Source organism: Podarcis gaigeae (assembly GCF_964106915.1).
Source record: "Podarcis gaigeae genome assembly, chromosome: 4".
Lineage (NCBI taxonomy): Eukaryota > Metazoa > Chordata > Lepidosauria > Squamata > Lacertidae > Podarcis > Podarcis gaigeae.
Genome location: NC_139677.1, coordinates 78,923,598 through 78,941,601, shown reverse-complemented (window position 1 = coordinate 78,941,601; position 18,004 = coordinate 78,923,598). Strand labels below are relative to the sequence as shown.

Here is an 18,004-nt window from a genome sequence, read left to right as displayed (position 1 = left end):
GAGGCAGAAGACCTGCTGTTCGTTGTCTTGCAGCAGTGCATTTTCTTGGACTGTCACAGGACCCACTTTATCAGTGGTTTATATATAGCCCACCCTCCCCATTCCATTCCATTCCATTCCTCCCCTCCTTCCCACATATCCTCCTTGTCAGAAAGACAGTTGGAAGCAACAGTCTGCAACAATGGCAGGTGTTCTTCCCACACATTCTCTCCAGAAAAGATTTCCCTGACTACTGCAGCAGCCTTCATTAGCAATTTATAAGTAGTAACTGCATATAGGAGATAGTTATCTCAGTCTGATTAAAGCAAGCAGGACGTCATGTCCTCCGAGGCAGCACCGGGTAAGATTGGGGGAGGAATAGTCACCACCTTTCGAACAGGAGCTTATTTCACTTCAGTTCTGAGCAATCTTCTGTGCTTCTGTTCCGAGGTGAAGTCTCTTGAACAGTGTCTCCCAATTAGCTAAGTACTCCAGAACCCCTCTTTTTCAAATGCCAATCTATGGACACCCTAATTTTGAAAATTTTGATCTCTCTATGGTAGTTTTTGTTATGTGTGTAGTGCCACAGACCCCCAATTGGGGACCACTGCTCTGGAACATAAAGCCAAAGAATATTTCAGATATTATGAGTGAGTAAAAAGAAATGTGAATGTCGCTTCCGATCTTGCAACATGCATACATACAGGAACATAGGAAGCTGCCTTATACAGAGCTTTGATCCATCTAGCTCAGTATTGTTTACACTGACTGACAAAGGCTCTCTCCAGGATTTCAGAGAGGAATCATTCCCAGCCTTCCTCATCGAAGGGGAGAATACAAAGGTCAGTAAGAGCACCTCTGTACATTGTTACTCCTACATTCAAAACTGCCGTACAAAATCAGATCATTGGGTCTGCCTTACCAAGGATTCTGGATCATAGCTGTCAACTTTTCCCTTTTCTTGCAAGGAAGCCTATTCGGAATAAGGGGATTTCCCTTTAAAAAAGGGAAACATTGACAGCTATGTTCTGGATAGGCAGCAACTCTTGCACACACAGGCAATGGTCTCCAGCCCATGACTTGTGGTCCTTTTAAACCAAAGGTGAAAGATAGGAGTTCCTGAAGTAAAGCATGTGCTCAGTTCATTATCATAAACCTGTAACCTTCTCCTTAAAAGCGTGTTTTTGCTCTCCAGTACTTATAAGGGGTGCTACTGAATCATGGGATTCTATTGGTTAGTGGGTGAACTGATTCAAATAAAGCTTAGCAAAAATGGCAAGAAGAAATCTTTGTTGGAGTCAGCTGTTTCTATCCCATGCTACATCCCAAAACAGATATGCCCAATTCCAGGAATGAACTCAACTATGCGAAAGTTGCCTTCCACTCGGCAGTTGTTCCAGAAATTCTTGAGGCTTAAAGAGCAACTGGGGGAAAATTATCTACCAGGTAGAACAATTTATGTGTGTACGTGTGAGAGAGAGACTATTAGCAAGAGTAAATAAGTATCTCTAGATTAACTGCTAATTGTGTATTGATGAGAGTGGGAAACCTCATTGTAGTCATGCAGAGTAGCTGTCATCACCCACAGCTGGGGACATAATTATAGGAGAATTTCCAATATGAAAACAAAATGCAAGTACAACATAAAAGGAAAGCATACAACTGAACACAAAAGGCCAATCCAGTTGGTCCCTTATGTAATATGCAGCTGTCTCTTGGGAGTGCAACTCTCTGCTCACAGGAGGGTTGCTGACAGAGAGAGGGGGGGTCAACAACAGGGAATTTGTCTAAGCAAAAAAGTTCCTCTAAGCACAGTTCGAAAAGAAATAATGCAAAGTATGGCTCGGTCAGGAGGGACGCGGGTGGCGCTGTGGGTTAAACCACAAAGTCTAGGACTTGCCGATCAGAAGGTTGGCGGTTCGAATCCCCGTTATGGGGTGAGCTCCCGTTGCTCGATCCCTGCTCCTGCCAACCCAGCAGTTCAAAAGCACGTTAAAGTGCAAGTAGATAAATAGGTACCGCTCCGGCGGGAAGGTAAATGGTGTTTCCGTGCACTGCTCTGGTTTGCCAAAAGCAGCTTAGTCATGCTGGCCACATGACCCGGAAGCTGTACGCCGGCTTCCTTGGCTAATAAAGTGAGATGAGTGCCGCAACCCTGGAATCGGCCACGACTGGACCTAATGTTCAGGGGTCCCTTTACCTTTACCTATGGCTGGGTCAGGGTGCCAGCAAATATAAAAATTGTTGCAGTATAGGTTAATTTTCCAAGTTCAGCCTGCAACTTTATTCTTATGAAGCACTTAGTTTCTAAAGCATTGTACATAGGAATATTTTATTTATTGTAACAGTCTGTTGATGGGCACAAAAGCTTTAGATCACAATCAAGTCAAATGGAGGTGGCTATCTGCAGCTTCCAAGTTTCCTACATCATGTCACATTCAATTACACTCCGCCATCAAGGGAAAACCATTATAGAACAGAGCTCAGCAGGCAAAAGAAGCTCACTCTGATGATAATTGGGATAGAACTTTGCAGGCATTTTCTTTTCAAAACTTCCCCAGGTTCCAGCAGTGCCAATTACTATGCAGAGAAAGTTTCCAGTGGCAATTAGAAGTGTCATATGAAAGTGCCTTGTATTGAGGTCAGGCCATTGGCTCTCCTGGCCTCGTGCTGTGTGCTCTGAAATAGCCACTGCCAGCAAGGTCTTCCTGGTGTTTTCCATCTCCTCCTGGCTGGTCCTTTGGCCTGAGAGAGTGGATTGAACCTGGGTCCTTCTACATGCCAGGTCTGTGTTCTACCACTAAGCTGTGGCCCCTCACATGAAAGGATAGCCTCTTGGCTCTCCCCCATGCAGAGGAGGCCTTGGACAGTTAAGCACATCCAGAAGCAGCTGTCACATCCACATGAAGCATTTTGAACTCTTAAAAAGTACTATTCAAATGTGAATTATTATTGTCCCATGATAAGCTGTAATATGGCCTTCTTGGCCAATCAAGTGCCAGCATAACAGAACCCTGGACTGGTTCCCAAATACGGAAGTATCTCCACAGCTGGAATTCTTAGCACCTTCTGCACAAAAGGCATTTAAACCAATACTCGTCTTTGACCCTGTGCTTGCTTCTGGACCTTACAAAGAGGTAACTGAGATCCCTGAACAACGAATTGGCAAAAGGGTGATTGCATGCATTTCAACAGCCATCACGTCTACTTTTGTAATGGAAAGTGTACAAAAAAGGGACAAATCAATAAAGAGTCACCACATAAAGAAAGAGTCTGATTAAAAAATGGTGTAGCATCTGCAACACAGAGAAGTATGTTACCTGCTTGGTAATAAAATGGGTAGGGGGAGAACCATCTATGCCACATTAAGGAGGAAAAGGGGGTGATAATGATAGACCTCATTTAAAATAAAAATAAAAATGAATGGTATTACAGTGGTACCTTGGGTTACATACGCTTCAGGTTACATATGCTTCAGGTTACAGAGTCCGCTAACCCAGAAATAGTACCTCAGGTTAAGAACTTTGCTTCAGGATGAGAACAGAAATCGCGCGGTGGCAGCAGGAGGCCCATTAGCTAAAGTGGTGCTTCAGGTTAAGAACAGTTGCAGGTTAAGAATGGACCTCCGGAACGAATTAAGTACTTAACCCGAGGTACCACTGTAGTAGCATTCTGTTCTATAGGATATGTGTTTGCAACTGTTATATATTTGTAAGTCCCCACCTATGATAGCCATCAAAGTGGATGGCTTTAAAAGAGGGTTAAACAAATCCATGGAGGGAGAGTTATTATGGCTATGTAGCATCTCCAAGACTGAAGGCAGGATGTCTCTGAAAAGCAGGTGCTGGGAACCACAAGTGAGGAGAGTGTTGTTTTGCCTGTGAGCTTCCCATAGGCATCTGTTGACCTTTGGTCTTATCCAGCAGACTCTTCTGACATTAAGGAGAGGGTGAAAAATAATAATCCAAAAACAGAATACCGTACTATTTGTCTTCACATAAGCAGCATTCCTCTACCCACTTACTCAGGAGCAAAGCCCCATTGAACTCAATGGGACTTGCTTCTGAATACACATGTATAGGATCATGCTATCTGGAAGTGAATGTTCCCCTGCCTGAATGTAGTCTGGGCAGTGATCAGGGAGAGAGTTTTTCCCAAGCAAGTGAAATCGCTTTTTAAGGTGAAGCCTTATTTCATTGTTAACTGCTAGAGGCAGACACATAAAAAGCAGATGATCAAAAATGTGGAAAATGTGAGATGAATTAATTAGACACTATGAACACTCATCCAAGAGCTTTTTTGAGAATCTGTTTCCTTCTCATTCCTTATCCTGCTTCCACCATTTCATTCAGACTACAGCAAATGAAATGCATTTATTTTTAGACCAGCATTTTCATGATGGCTGTGACATTTCAGCGTGCATTGCACTCGTTTGCCCTTTTGGTTGTCTGGCTTGCCAGTCACCTCAGAGCACAGACTCCTTGGGGAATCTCTTCAGAATCAGGCCATGTCTCAACTGCTATTTTTTTTTAAATCCCACCTTCCACTACACTGAACAATGTTCTCTTCCATCCTCTCCCAAGGACTCAGCTTCTACTTTCTTTGCTTGACTAAGTTCCTGAAAGAATTTTTGGGCCAGTGAACACATAGCTAAGCAGCTAACATCCAAAAAAAGATGAACCATGCATGGAAGGAAATTGAGCTCTGAACGCAACTCATTTTAATCTCTAATCCCCTATCACTGAGCATCATGTTCAACTGTTGCATTATGAGGAAACATTTTATCTGTTTTTTTAGCACTATGGATTCTTCCATTGTTGCAGGCCATGATCCCTCTGTGTGCCCCACACTGTGCCCCCTTGGAAGACTGATTAAATACAATATTTCAGAATAAAAAAGTGGTGTTTTTTTAGTTTAGAGAAAGATGTCATATATCATAATGCATAATGTGAATATATACAAATCATAAAACGCATCTATAGTTTTGAAAAAAACCCAATGAAAATTATCAACTGGATGGAGCAACTCCCTTATGAAGAAAGGTTTGGGGCATTTTAGTTTAGAAAAAAAGTCAAGTAAACAGTTGTATAAAACTATGCAGTGTGTGGAGAAAGTTTTCCTCCCTCCCTCTACTGAAACTCACAAACATTCAATGTAGCTGAATGTTAAAAGATTCAGGACAAACAAAAGTACTTCTTCACGTGGTACATCACAGCCACTAACTTGGGTGGCTTTAAAAGAGACTTAGATGATTTCTTGGACAATAAGGCTTTCAATGGCTATTTGCTGCTATACCTATATTCCACCTCCACCTCCACCTCCCTATATTCAGAAGTAATGCAGTTCAACTGCAGGAGGGGCTCGCTTACTTGCTGACTTCCCATAGGGATTTGGTTGGCCACTGTGAAAACAGGGTGCTGGACTAGATGGACCGCTGTTCTGACCTAGAAGGCTCTTATGTTCTTAAAACAACTCGGGCTTTTAGATAATACAATTTCTCCCTTTTCCTCCGCATTTGCTTGTGCCTCAGTAGAGGCAATCATACGGTCCAGGCGTCTGAACCTTTCCTTCTTTGTTGCTCAATAATACAACATTCAAGCAAGTGTTTATGTGGAACTTTTAGTTTAATTCTCCTGTGCTTGGGGGCTGTTGTGTGGAAGCAACAACAGCTTGCTTTGCAAATCTGCTATGCAAGAGCTATAATTCAATATATATTCTCTCTCTTTCCTCTCACCCTCCCACAACCGTACTATCTGTGGAGGAAGTCCTGCTCAGAGACCCATCTGGAAAAGAACAATAGATGGAGTCTGCAGAATGATCGGCCAATGGAGGGTCACCAAGTGAGCATTGCTTGTAGCTTTTCACAAGCGACACAAGGCACATCTGCTCTGCCACATATTTTGAAACAGAGGTTTTTTATGGCAGATGGTTTATGTGTCCTGTGCCATTTTCACTGCCAGGATTTACAACTGCATTAGTGTTTTTAGACTTTTATGTAAAGCTCTATGTCTCTTGAACTTGGAAAGGGAAAGGTGGGATTAAAAAATTAAGCACAATATTAAATAATGTTTGCTCAGTCGCTTCCCCATCTTACACTCTAATAATCATTGTGAAGGAGGAGTTGTGGAGGAGGAAGTGTTGCCTCTAACATTCAAGCAATGGCATGCTTCTCTGCAACTGCAGCCACATAAGCTTTCTATTTAAGGATTGTACAGTTGCCCTTGTGGGAGACCCAAACTCGTACACTATGGCCAGAATACTTATACACATCTATTAGCAAGAAAGAGCTTACTGCACCCATTGCATATTTCAGCTCTGACTCTGAAGTCAAAACTAGTAGACCCCCTGAGGTCAAGTGGAATAAGAGTAGGTTTGTCTGCAAAACAGCCAGCAATCTTGTCACAGTGGGCAGACAGAGCCTCATAACATCAAAGCAAAGATTAGCCTGGATCCACCTGGCTAGTTGCCAGACAGAATACTTCTCCCAAATTGTGATTTGCAGAGGCATCAGCTGGGCGGGGGGGGGGGGGAGGGAGAGATATATATTTTCTCCCACCTGCGGTCATGGTAAAAAAAAAAGATGACATTTTTAAAAAAGACAAACCATCCAACACTTTGATTCAGCATCTTAGTTAAAGGCCAGAAATAAAAGTTGCCGTGTAGGAGGCACATTCCTTGGCTGCTTATATCTTCCCATTACCCATTCCATCTTATTCTCATGGTCATTCTGTAGACAGCTTCTGCTAAAGACAGGAACATAGGAAGATGCCTTACGCCGGATCAAACCATTGCTTTATCTACCTTTCTATTGATGCGTGTCTGATTCCTGCCACTGTTTGTACCATCAAGAGAACTGTATGTGTGATATTAGGTAGCTTAAATACTTTTAAGGGCTGTGTACACAGGCTAAAAAAAATTAGCAAAGTTCCCCGTAAGTAATCCGTTCATATCTCTGGCAAGAGTAATCTGTCCCTTCCTAACTCAGCCTGCTGGGTAGGGAGGGAGAAGAGAGGGAGACAGGCCATTGCTGTCATATGGACCCCGACAGATTCCTCAAAGGGGATGCAGCCCCCAACATTAAAAACATCCCCACTCCTGCACTGAGCGATAGTCTTGTTGTTTGAATGAGTCAGACCAAGCCATTCACAGTGAATCATGATTTCAAGTTGGCTTACCATTTGGACAACACAACAAGCTGGAGTTAGGCAAACACTTCTTAACTTATCCTAATAGCCTCACAAGGTGTGGGGGGAGGAAATTCACAAGCCCAACATTTTCTGAGGCTTACTAGATTTGTTCCCACTATACAATGGTTAAATATAGGGCTGCCATACATCAGGAATTTCCTGGACATACCCTGAATACTGCAGTCAGAAGCAGTGTCTGGGTGGAAATTAGCATAATGTCCGGGAAAATCTGGGCATATGACAACAACTTTGCCAAAAAGGCATAACAACTTATGTGTCTGGATTTTCACTTATTGAAATATGGCAACCCTAGTTAGCTGTGACATTTGAACATGGCCACAAAATTCTTATCAACCTTAGTATTTTGAGAGACTGCATTTTATCTTCCAGTACTGAGTTTAATTTGGTATTTTACCACTAGAATTATGTATTTAAGAAAGCAGGTGTTAAAAGGCTAGCCACTGTACTACCTGGATGTGGTAGGGACCTGTATCTTGTGACTCATGTCTTCTTTTAATTTAATTGCTGCATCTTGTTTTATCTTTTATCCAGCTTTGACAACAAAACCCCAACAACTATATTCATAGATCCATTATGCCTCTTCATTAGGTGATAGCACAAAATCATCAAACACAGCAGCTGCAGGCAGCAGCTAGAATTCAGGAACTAATATAATTATATTGCCATCATTAAATATTTTGCTGCGGTCAACACCATGTAGCTAATACAACATTACAGCTGGCTTCATGCTGCCATGACACTTCAACTAAACTAATACCCTCTAATCTTTGACAACTTCCTAATCTACCATCTTACTTATCTGTATAATTTGGAAAGCTGTCTGTCCACACATCTGCTCTCTCTGTGTTTGGATGCCACTTGAAATATTGTTGCCCCATTTGGCATTAAGGTTCCTGAGATTGCGGAACAAGTGTTTTTGTCTATGTTTGAATGCTGGACATTTTTTTTAGAACACAGATGGCAAACCAAACCACACCAAACTGTGCCGATTTGGATGCCTCTGAAGATCTTATCACCCAGTCTGGTACGACGGTTCCAAATTGCACTGATTTGGACAAATATCCTCATTCCAGTTTGGTGTGATGGTTCTTGAGATTGAGAAATAGGTTTTGGTCTTTGTTTGGATCCTATCAGATGCCATTTTTAATTAAGATGGTGGGCTTGAACTTTCAAAACTAACTTGGAAGGAAATTAATAAGTCTGTGTAGTGCTTTTTTCAGGGAGTACTCAAGGGTACACAGTACCAGCACCTCATTATTTTTTGTTTAAAAGTGTGGCACTTACTGTAACAACTTCATGGTGAGTACTGGCACCTAGGGGGAAAAGCACTGGGTCTGTACAACATATTGGGCCAAAGCTGAAACTGCAGAAGTCTCATTGTGGGAAGAGTAAAGTGAACTCTAGGACCAGCAGAGAGAAGAGAGAAGCAGCAGCTTCTGCACCTGTGTCAGGCCAGCACTGATCTATCACTCCTGCTTATCGTGTCCATGGTTATAGCATCTTTTGATGCTGGAGTTTGCTCATTAATAACTGGGGGGGTCAGGGGGGTACAGTCCCACATGTGGTGGTGATGGTGTCTGGAGATTAGCTGAGGAGGTAGGTAAAACTCCACTCCCAGGTCCTCAGCCTAGGGCAAAGCTGCCATCGTCCCATTCACTTATACCCATGAGTGGCAACTTATGTCAGTGGAAACTTATTGTCTGTACTAAGTGCATTGTTTACATTTGTGGAAATCCTTAAGTTGGCTCTGGGAAGTCCCAATGTTATTAGTATATCCCATATTTGTATTTCCCACCACCATCTATTACAGCTCTTTTGTGCCTGCTTCTTCATATCTATCACTTCTAAGAATAGCTGTAAACTCAAAGGGATGCATTGCCCTGGTGGTGAATCACATAAAATGCTACGGTTTAGATTCTAGGGTAATGACAAGACACAGCTCTACAACACCATAGGACATTCAGTGAAATGATTCAGTATAAATGCACTCAAGTTCTTCCAGCTAAATTGGAATTTACACACACACACACACACACACACACACACACACATGATTGCTCACCAAGTCAACATAAAACCCTTTTCGGGATCTAGATATAATGTTTCCCTTCCATATATATTTCTTTTCTTATGTATAATTATTTGTCACTCTTTTTTAACATCTGGGGAAAACCTGCAACTCAGAAAAACAACAATCAAGAATTGGTATGTCTTTCAAGGCCTTTGGTATATTTAAGCACACACAAACACACAAATTATTCTGACAGCGCTGCAAGCCATTTCTTTGAAATGAAATGTAGAAGCATTTTATTTGAGTGGAACCTTTAAATTAAGGTGACCTTCAAAACAGAAACAAAAAGAAATGGGGGATGCCTAGTGAATGAACTATTGAGAAGACTCTTTAGTATCCCTCAAGACTATGACCTCCCATCCTTATGGGTAGATCTTTTTACTTGTGCCACTCTTGTTTAGTGCATACTTCAGATGCTACATCACTTATGCCCATGAAAGAACTGCAAGTGCACCATGAAAACACCACCACCAAATGATTCTAATAACTTAAGTCTCTTTGCCAGTCCAGGGAAATCTAAGGAGGATGCCTCTTGGGTGTCTGCATGACTAACTGTTCTGGCACTGCTGTCCCCTTCCAGTCTCAGCTGTGGTTGAAATATTCATTTGATGACTCTCAAATGGAGGGACAAGAAACCTTCTAATAAGTCCACCTGTTGCTGGGTCCATGTGCAGTTACACAGCATGGTCAACTACTACATTTCAAGCAGCAGCTTCTCAGTGAAGTACCATCAGGCCATGGGCTGACTCCACCCATTCAGAGGGATTTTCCTGGACAGGAAGGAGTATAAAGGGCTTCCTGTTCCAGCGAAGCCTTGCATGAGCTCCACGTGTGTTAATGTGATCTTGTATCATTGATTATTGTTTGCTTCTCACTTCTGGCTTGTGCCTCAGCCCTATCTTCTCTACTTTGATCCTGACTACCAGCTAGTCCCACGACTTCTGGCTCCCGGCTCCCACTAGTCTGCTGCCTATGGTTCAGCCCTGACAATGAGTCACTGGGCAGAGTGTCAAGGCTATAAGAGGTAGGAGGCATGCTCAGATCAAGTGACTCATGAACATGACTTGGATCCTCCAAGAGTGTCATGGACTGATTGGATGCAAAGGAATGGCGCGAGGAACCAGCTGGGGAACCCCCAAGAGGAGAAGGCTCAGGGCACAGGGATTGGTGGTAGGACAATGATGAGTGAGAAGGAGGGAGAAGATTGGGAAGAGATGTTGGAAGCTGAGGAAGCAGCAGAGCTTGGTGAGCTGGGGGGAGTCTGTGGCAGAGAGAAGTCCAGAGGCAGAGGCTGAAGAAGGAGAGTGGGAGGCCAAGAGGCAGAGATGAGTCAGGCTGGTGCAGAGTCATGGGTGCCTCAACTTCCTGCTGTGACAAACTCCCCTTCCCGCTTATCTCCCAGATCCAGAAGAGGCATGAAAAGGGTGTAGGAGAGGTTGGCTTCATGCAGGCACAGTCTCTGATTGCTTGTAAAAAGCTCTGGAGAGGAGGGAACTTAGATAGCTGTGGGGAGGCAGGAACTTTGAGTCTCAGCAAATGATCCATGGGGGCCAGACCTACCGAGAATGAGCTGCTGTGCTCATTAGGCCTGACACTCCACTAAGTCTGTGCAGATTATGTTCTTGCTAATAAGAGTTAACAGTGTTGGCTCACTCCTGTCAAAGAGTTACTTTTGCAATGCAAACATTGGGCTGGATTGGAAGTTGCACTGCCTTAGACCACTTTCCTGAGTATGGTGAAGAGAGCCCTCTTCTTCCCACCTTCTGCACTATCAGAACATGTGGGCTTAATGGTATGTGCCTTTAAAGTCCACCCCAGAACTTAGAAGCCTGGCTGGGATGAACAGAGGTGCCCTGGGCCTTACAGTAGTCTTTGGACATCACAAGATAAACATAAACCAATCTGGCACTGAGAAACATGCAATGACACTTGTGGGTAACACTTACAAAGTGTTAGTCCTTCCCAGTAAACACAACATAAGTTTGATCGAGGTGCTTTACTCCCGCAGAATATTTAAAAACACTCAGAAGGGGACAGAAAACTCCCAGATGTATTAGTTGGTCAAGAGAAAACACATCACACAACCTCTATAGGCTAAGAGATGGTTTATCTGCATTATCACATACAAAACTCATTTGCAGAGCTACTCTTGCCTCCATTCAAATTAGTCTGATAGATGATTTCGAGCCCTTTCAGCAGTGATGCAGACAAGCAATTATTCTAGAGGCACTCTCTCTTCTCAGTTTGCACAAAGTGTAATTAACTAGCCTACAGAAGAAAGCAACAGGTCATAAAGATCAATATCCCTAGGTAGATGCCAGTGGAGGAAAAGGCACACCTAGCTGAGAATTAGAAACTAGCAAGAGCAATAAATGGGAACAGGATTCTCATTCTAAAGACCAGCTCTAAAAATAATTAGAATAAATACTACTGTCTAGACATGCAAGGAGCACACAGAAAAGACTAAAGTGAAAAATATGCACATATTCTGAAGCATGCTAAGTACACTTTTTTTTTTACCCAAGTTTTGGGAATTGTGATTGACCGATTGTTTTGATGCTGTTTTTTACTTATAAATTATGACATTCTTCTTAAATGACCAGTGGAGTCCATTTCAGCAATGGATCGACTTAGTGTGGGATAACTAGCCTCATATAACCAACACGCTTAAGTCTAATTAATGCATGAAGGGGTTAAGACCACAGAATAAGCTGTTCTGCCAGCCTTAACCTTTGTTCCCCTTCAGCCTACCTGATGAACTCAGTGTGTGAGGAGGCTAAGCTGGTTGCTCCAGCTTAGCCGCATGGCTCTAACAAGCCCCTCTTGTGTTTCTATAACAATAATTTAGGAACTTTCACCACCAAAACCAAGCCAATTTTTACTGCCTGAATGCTGCACAGGAAATCATATGAATCTGACCTTTGGAGAGTTTGTAAGTAAACCATTTTTAACTTAACAAATATGTGTTCTTTTTCCATGCTAGCGTAAGAGGGGAGTATTCCACTTTTTACTTTGCTACATATTTTGTGGTTTTAAATCTCTGCTGGGGTTCTCTCACCAAAGAGTACTTGCCCTAACCTTGGATCTTGGAATCCAGAGAATTCTCATTTTTATACCTATATTTTTCCTTGCCAACAGCACGTAGAAGGTTTTGTAACCCTTAAAAATATCCTTTTAAATTGTCTGGAGTGAAATGGACCATTGAGGTGATCTCTGGGATGGGTAGAGAATAGAAGTGGCACAATTGCCCAGGTTTACATAGGAAGGCATTGTCAGAGTCTGGATTTTAACACTGCATCCCCCAGGGTACTCAATGTGGTGCTTTCCATATGCTGTTGGACAGCAACTTCCATCAGCACCAGCAAGCATGGCCAATGATCAGGGATGAGGGGAGTTTTTGTGCAACAACTTTTAGTAAGCACCATACTGACTACAGGGGAAAGGGGGCCATGGATCAATGGCAAAGCATCTGCTTGGCATGCAGAACACACCAGGATCCATCCCCGGCAACTCCAGGTAAGACTGGGAGAGACCCCTGTCTGAAGCCTTTATGAGGAGAAGCATACATTTGTTGGGCTGGTTTGAATGTCATGATAAACCATGGTTTATAGTGATGGGTATGAGCCACAAAAGCATCATTGCCACATACCTCCTTCCATCTCCTCTCCTCTCCTCTTCTGATGCTGGCAAAAGAGAAGCATGGATGCTTTCACTTTAAGTTTTTTAAAAAATTAACTGCAGTTTGTCATTTCTTCCAAACCCAACTACGGTGAAGCTCAGCTATGGTTTGTTTGAAATGGGCCAAGTGCAAATCATGGTTTGCATCACTTCTCCAGCAGAGGCCACTCTGATCAGCTGGTACTTGGATGTTTTATCTGGAAATTCTGATGACTAGACCTGGTAACAGCTATGTGCAAAGTACATGCTCTACCTCCCTGTATGTTCAAGGCCTCTGCTCTTTCCAGCAGGACAATCAACCATCGCAGGTTAATTGTTGTAATGCATGCGAGGCAAAAGAACCAAAATCTCTGAATCAATGTCACTGAATCAATGCCACTTGAAAATGTTGAGTATTCAGAGGTATGGCAACCCTGGAATCCTGAGTCTGTTTGTTTCCATGGTGACACACTTCTATTTCAGTGAAACGGCACAATGGTGCTTGGCAATTAAAAGGGCATCTGTAAATAGGATGTTTTCTGATCTGGCACTTAAAACATTTCCTAATGGGTGGGGACAAAGCAAAGTTACCTATGAAAAATGATTGCAGATTAAACAACTCTGATACACGTTAATTTTGGAAGAGGAAGTAAGCAATCAAAGAGAAAGAAATGCTTTTCTTCCCCACTGATAGTTCACCTTCAAAATGTTAATGGGAGCTGGGGAGGGGGAAATGTGTGACTGACTCATATCTCCCTGGAAGCATGAAAGACTCTTCAGTCTGTTATTAGTGATGCACAATCTGTAACATTCTGAAAACACCCTGGCATGGCGCATGGGGGGGGGGGAACGGTCTTTCCTTATCAAAAAGGATATATGCTGCAGCAGATTCAGAAGAAAAGAATGATTGCGACTGGTGAACAGACAGAGATTGCATCAGTAACTCATCCAATATTGATTTTATGAACTCTTCTCACTTTCATTACATACTGATAAAACCATGAGGCAGCTATTCCATTCACGGATTCTGTATTAAATCAGCTACTATTGCAATGGAAAGAGCCTTCCATTCTATTCCATTCCTTTTTTTGTTTTTTTGGCTTTCCTTCCCATTTTGAAATCAAATTTAAAAACAGTTCTCAAGGTCTGCAGAGTTCTTTAGGATCCTGTTTTGGTCCTATCAAACTAGTCCCCCAGTTTCTGAAGAAGACTTCAGGCAGTGCCTCTCACACCATTATGATTAGCCCTCATCACGGAATGTGGGTAGAATATTATTTTGCACCCTCTTACCCTGTAATCCAGACATTTTCCACTCTACAGCTGGCTGGGGGAAAGCTAGTCTTCATTGTGCTGGTTATTACTACAGTTTCTCAAAACTCTAAATTCTAACAAAACTAGCATAGTTTGTTCAGTACTACAGTAGTGGGCCACAGGTGATGCTGTGGTCTAAACCACCGAGCCTCTTGAATTTGTTAATTGTAAGGTCAGCAGTTCGGATCCCTGTGATGGGGTGAGCTTCTGTCGCTTTGTCCTGCCAACCTAGCAGTTCAAAAGCATGCCAGCACAAGTAGATAAATAGGTACTGCTAAAGCAGGAAGGTAAATGGCGTTTATGTGCACTGTTCTGTCTGTCACGGTGTCTGTTGCACCAGAAGCAGTTTAATCATGCTGGCCACATGACCTGGAAAATTGTCTGCGGACAAACGCTGGCTCCCTCGGCCTGAAAGCAGAGATGAGCGCCACACCCCATGTTTGAATTCAACTGGACTCAACCATCCAGGGGTCCTTTACTTTTACCTTTTACAGTATGAATAGTACAGTTCCCTTGAACACACTAATACCTCAAGAAGCTCAAGACTGGAAGACTATGGAAAAGATCACCAGCTTTGATCCTAATCATCGGGTTATTCTTATAACACTTGGATATAACACTTCAGAGTTTCCAAACTTTATTACCCCAGCCTCGACACTTTCCCATGGATTAAAAACTCCCTTTACACACTGAAGGTTAATATAAGAGACGTTTAAGCTGAACCCTTCTCCCTGCCAAACTAGCTTTCTATGGTATAAGGAAACCTTCCCCACCCCCCACTCCGATATGGAAGGCAGCACTCAGTCATGCATCCACAATCTGAAATTGTAACATCAAGGTCAATAGTAGCAGGCACCTTAATACTTAATTCTGCTGAATGTATAAAATGGTACTTAGAATGCAGAAAAATGGGGATTGGGAAGATTAAAAATCAACGGCCACAATTCAACACAGAATTTTGGTGCACTGAGACAAACAGATTTAAAGAACACTCAGCTCTGTTTTGGATTGCGGCCCTGAATGTTTTACAGAAAAGAAAAATCACGCTAACTCAATCTTGATGCTTATAGGAAGCAAGTGGTATCAGATTATTCAGATAAATCACAGTGGGGAACCACTAAATTTTTTATCCCTGAATGTTACTTTCTCAAATATAGAAAACTATACAGTAAAATCTGCTTGTCGCTCAAATACATCTCCCTCTACAATATGGATCAAAAAGAATATTATTTATTGTTTCTTACTTCACTAGCTTGAATACTGAGGCCGACACTGCCTAAAGAAGAATTCATCTGCAGAGACAGCAAGAGTAGCTGAAAGGAATATTAAACACCAGATATTATCCAAAGACCTTCAATACTGCTAGCTTTCAGCATATTCCACATGCTTCTTATTTTATCTGAAATGCAGGGCTGTGTTATGAAACAACTGCTCATTCTAGTTTATATTTCTCCTGTTCATTATCCACATAGCATTATAATTTTCACACTGGGAAATAATCTGAGAAGACTCTTTGCTCTGATAATGTTACCTTGGTGTTGCTTCCCTTGACCTATTTTTTGAGCATTTATCCTGATTCATCCTGTTTTGTTTTCTGGGGGTTAATACATCTTTTCCATAATCATCTGTTCATCCCACACTTACTTTCTGATCTACAAAATGTTAGTTTCTTTTTTTCTTTTTCATTTTTTTTAAAAAAATTCAAAATTTGTTGCATTGGGGCAAAAGAGTGCTCTAATCATTTTAACTGCCCAGACCTAAATTTCTTCCTTTAAAATACGGACAGTCAGAAGTTCTCCTGAGTAAAAACTTCCACCGTAAGCCAAGTGATAAGGGCCAAAGCACATAATAAGCCTTTTCTAATCCTTACAGATGGGTAATATCATATTATCTGTTTGTTAAACTTGCATCCTGCAATTTCACCAAATGGTTCCCAGCAAAGCTAACTTCAGTAATAGTACAAAATCTAAATGTTGCCTGGTATACATCTAACCCATGCAGAAAAAGTTATGCATAGATTATAACACAGAGTAGAAAACTGTGTGTGTTTGTGGGAGGAAAGAGAGCTGAAATCACATCTAGTTATCCATCTGGCCAAGGAACTTATGTACTTCTTGTTGTTGTTTAGTCGTTTAGTCGTGTCTGACTCTTCGTGATCCCATGGACCAGAGCACGCCAGGCATTCCTGTCTTCCATTGCCTCCCACAGTTTGGTCAAACTCATGCTGGTAGCTTTGAGAACATCTCATCCTCTGTTGTCCCCTTCTCCTTGTGCCCTCGGTCTTTCCCAACATCCGGGTCTTTTCCAGGAGTCTTCTCTTCTCATGAGGTGGCCAAAGTATTGGAGCCTCAACTTCACAATCTGTCCTTCCAGTGAGCACTCAGGGCTGATTTCCTTAAGAATGGACAGGTTTGATCTTCTTGCAGTCCATGGGACTCTCAAGAGTCTCCTCCAGCACCATAATTCAAAGGTATCAATTCTTCGGCGATCAGCCTTCTTTATGGTCCAGCTCTCACTTCCATACATCACTACTGGGAAAACCATAGCTTTAACTATACGGACCTTTGTTGGCAAGGTGATGTCTCTGCCATGGTTCAATTCCATGGTGGCAAAGTGACTTTTGGCAGAAAGAGCCACTGTTCTGCAATAGACCATCTAGTCCACATGCAGAACGTCACAAGCTCAATTCTCAGCACCTCTAGGTACGACTGGGAGAGGGACTCTTGTCTGAAGCCCTGGAGAGCTACTGCCAGTCAGTATAGACAATATTGGACCAGTAGTCTGACTTACTATAAAGGCACCTTCCTTTGTTCCTAAATATTTCTAGCAGCGGTATTTCTAGGAAGAGGCTAAAGGGAAACTAGGTTTTTCTAAAAAAGAGCAAGCTGGTAACATGATGTGCAAGACCTCTCTCTCTTAGTATAAAGAACAAAACCTCTGTTGGTGAATTCAAAAGTTAGTCTGAAATGGAGACTGACATGCTGAAGCAACCTCAGGAGGATTTCTTTTTTGGGTGCAGTCTAAAACTTCAACAGTCACGTGGCAAGGTAACAAGTCTGCCACGTACTGGTGCAGCCTGCTTTTAGAAAGTAAGGTGATGTACCTTATTGGCATGCCAGAACATTCAAAATAATGGTCATCCTGCCAGCTGGACCCAAAAAGCCTCAGGCTTCTTTACATCAATCACTACCACAGCAGCTGGGCTGCTGTTGGTAGATCGTAGCATCAGTAGCATCACCATTTGTTCTTCTCCCTCCATCTTCTACTACCATCCCTGCCTTCTCTGCTGTCGTCCTCCTCCCACTACTGCCTCTCAGGAGGCTCTTCATTTGGAGGTGGCTTCAGAGACCACCTCACCACCACCACCACTTTGCCACAACAACGGCAAATGCTATCTAATGTTTAACAGTCTCTGTTAAAAGCACTGCAGGAAAGCATCAGCAGCTCAGGTGCTCTTTCAAGGTCATCTCAAACACAATGCCTTACTCTGAGAAAGGGTCCCGTCTTCAAAGGGAGGAGTAGGGAGCCCCTAGATCTCTGGCAGTGATCCAACAGAACCCTGAATTGCTTCTCTGAGGCATAGTGGGCATGCAGGCTAGCAGCAACAGCCACAACCACAGCAGCAGCGGGTCACTAGCAGACAATAGCTGTGGCAGGCACTCTTCTGCCTCTCTCCTCTCGATTTCCTGCCAGAGTAATGCGGCTCACCATGGCTCATTGCAAAGCTCATTACTTGGTTAACCCTGACAAACAGAAATGGGAATCCACTCTGCTTCCC

At 42.7% G+C, this 18,004-nt stretch overlaps 1 protein-coding gene and 1 long non-coding RNA gene across 5 annotated transcripts in view; one reads left to right on the top strand and one right to left on the bottom strand.

The window, feature by feature from the left end:
- DCLK1 (doublecortin like kinase 1) overlaps positions 1 to 18,004 on the bottom strand; it is a 198,734-nt gene that overhangs the window by 130,800 nt on the left and 49,930 nt on the right. The window lies entirely within an intron of this gene.
- LOC310843956 lies at positions 171 to 12,152 on the top strand. The gene is made up of 3 exons (XR_014563822.1): positions 171 to 340; positions 776 to 821; positions 8,505 to 12,152. It is a non-coding gene; the product is annotated as an uncharacterized lncRNA (long non-coding RNA).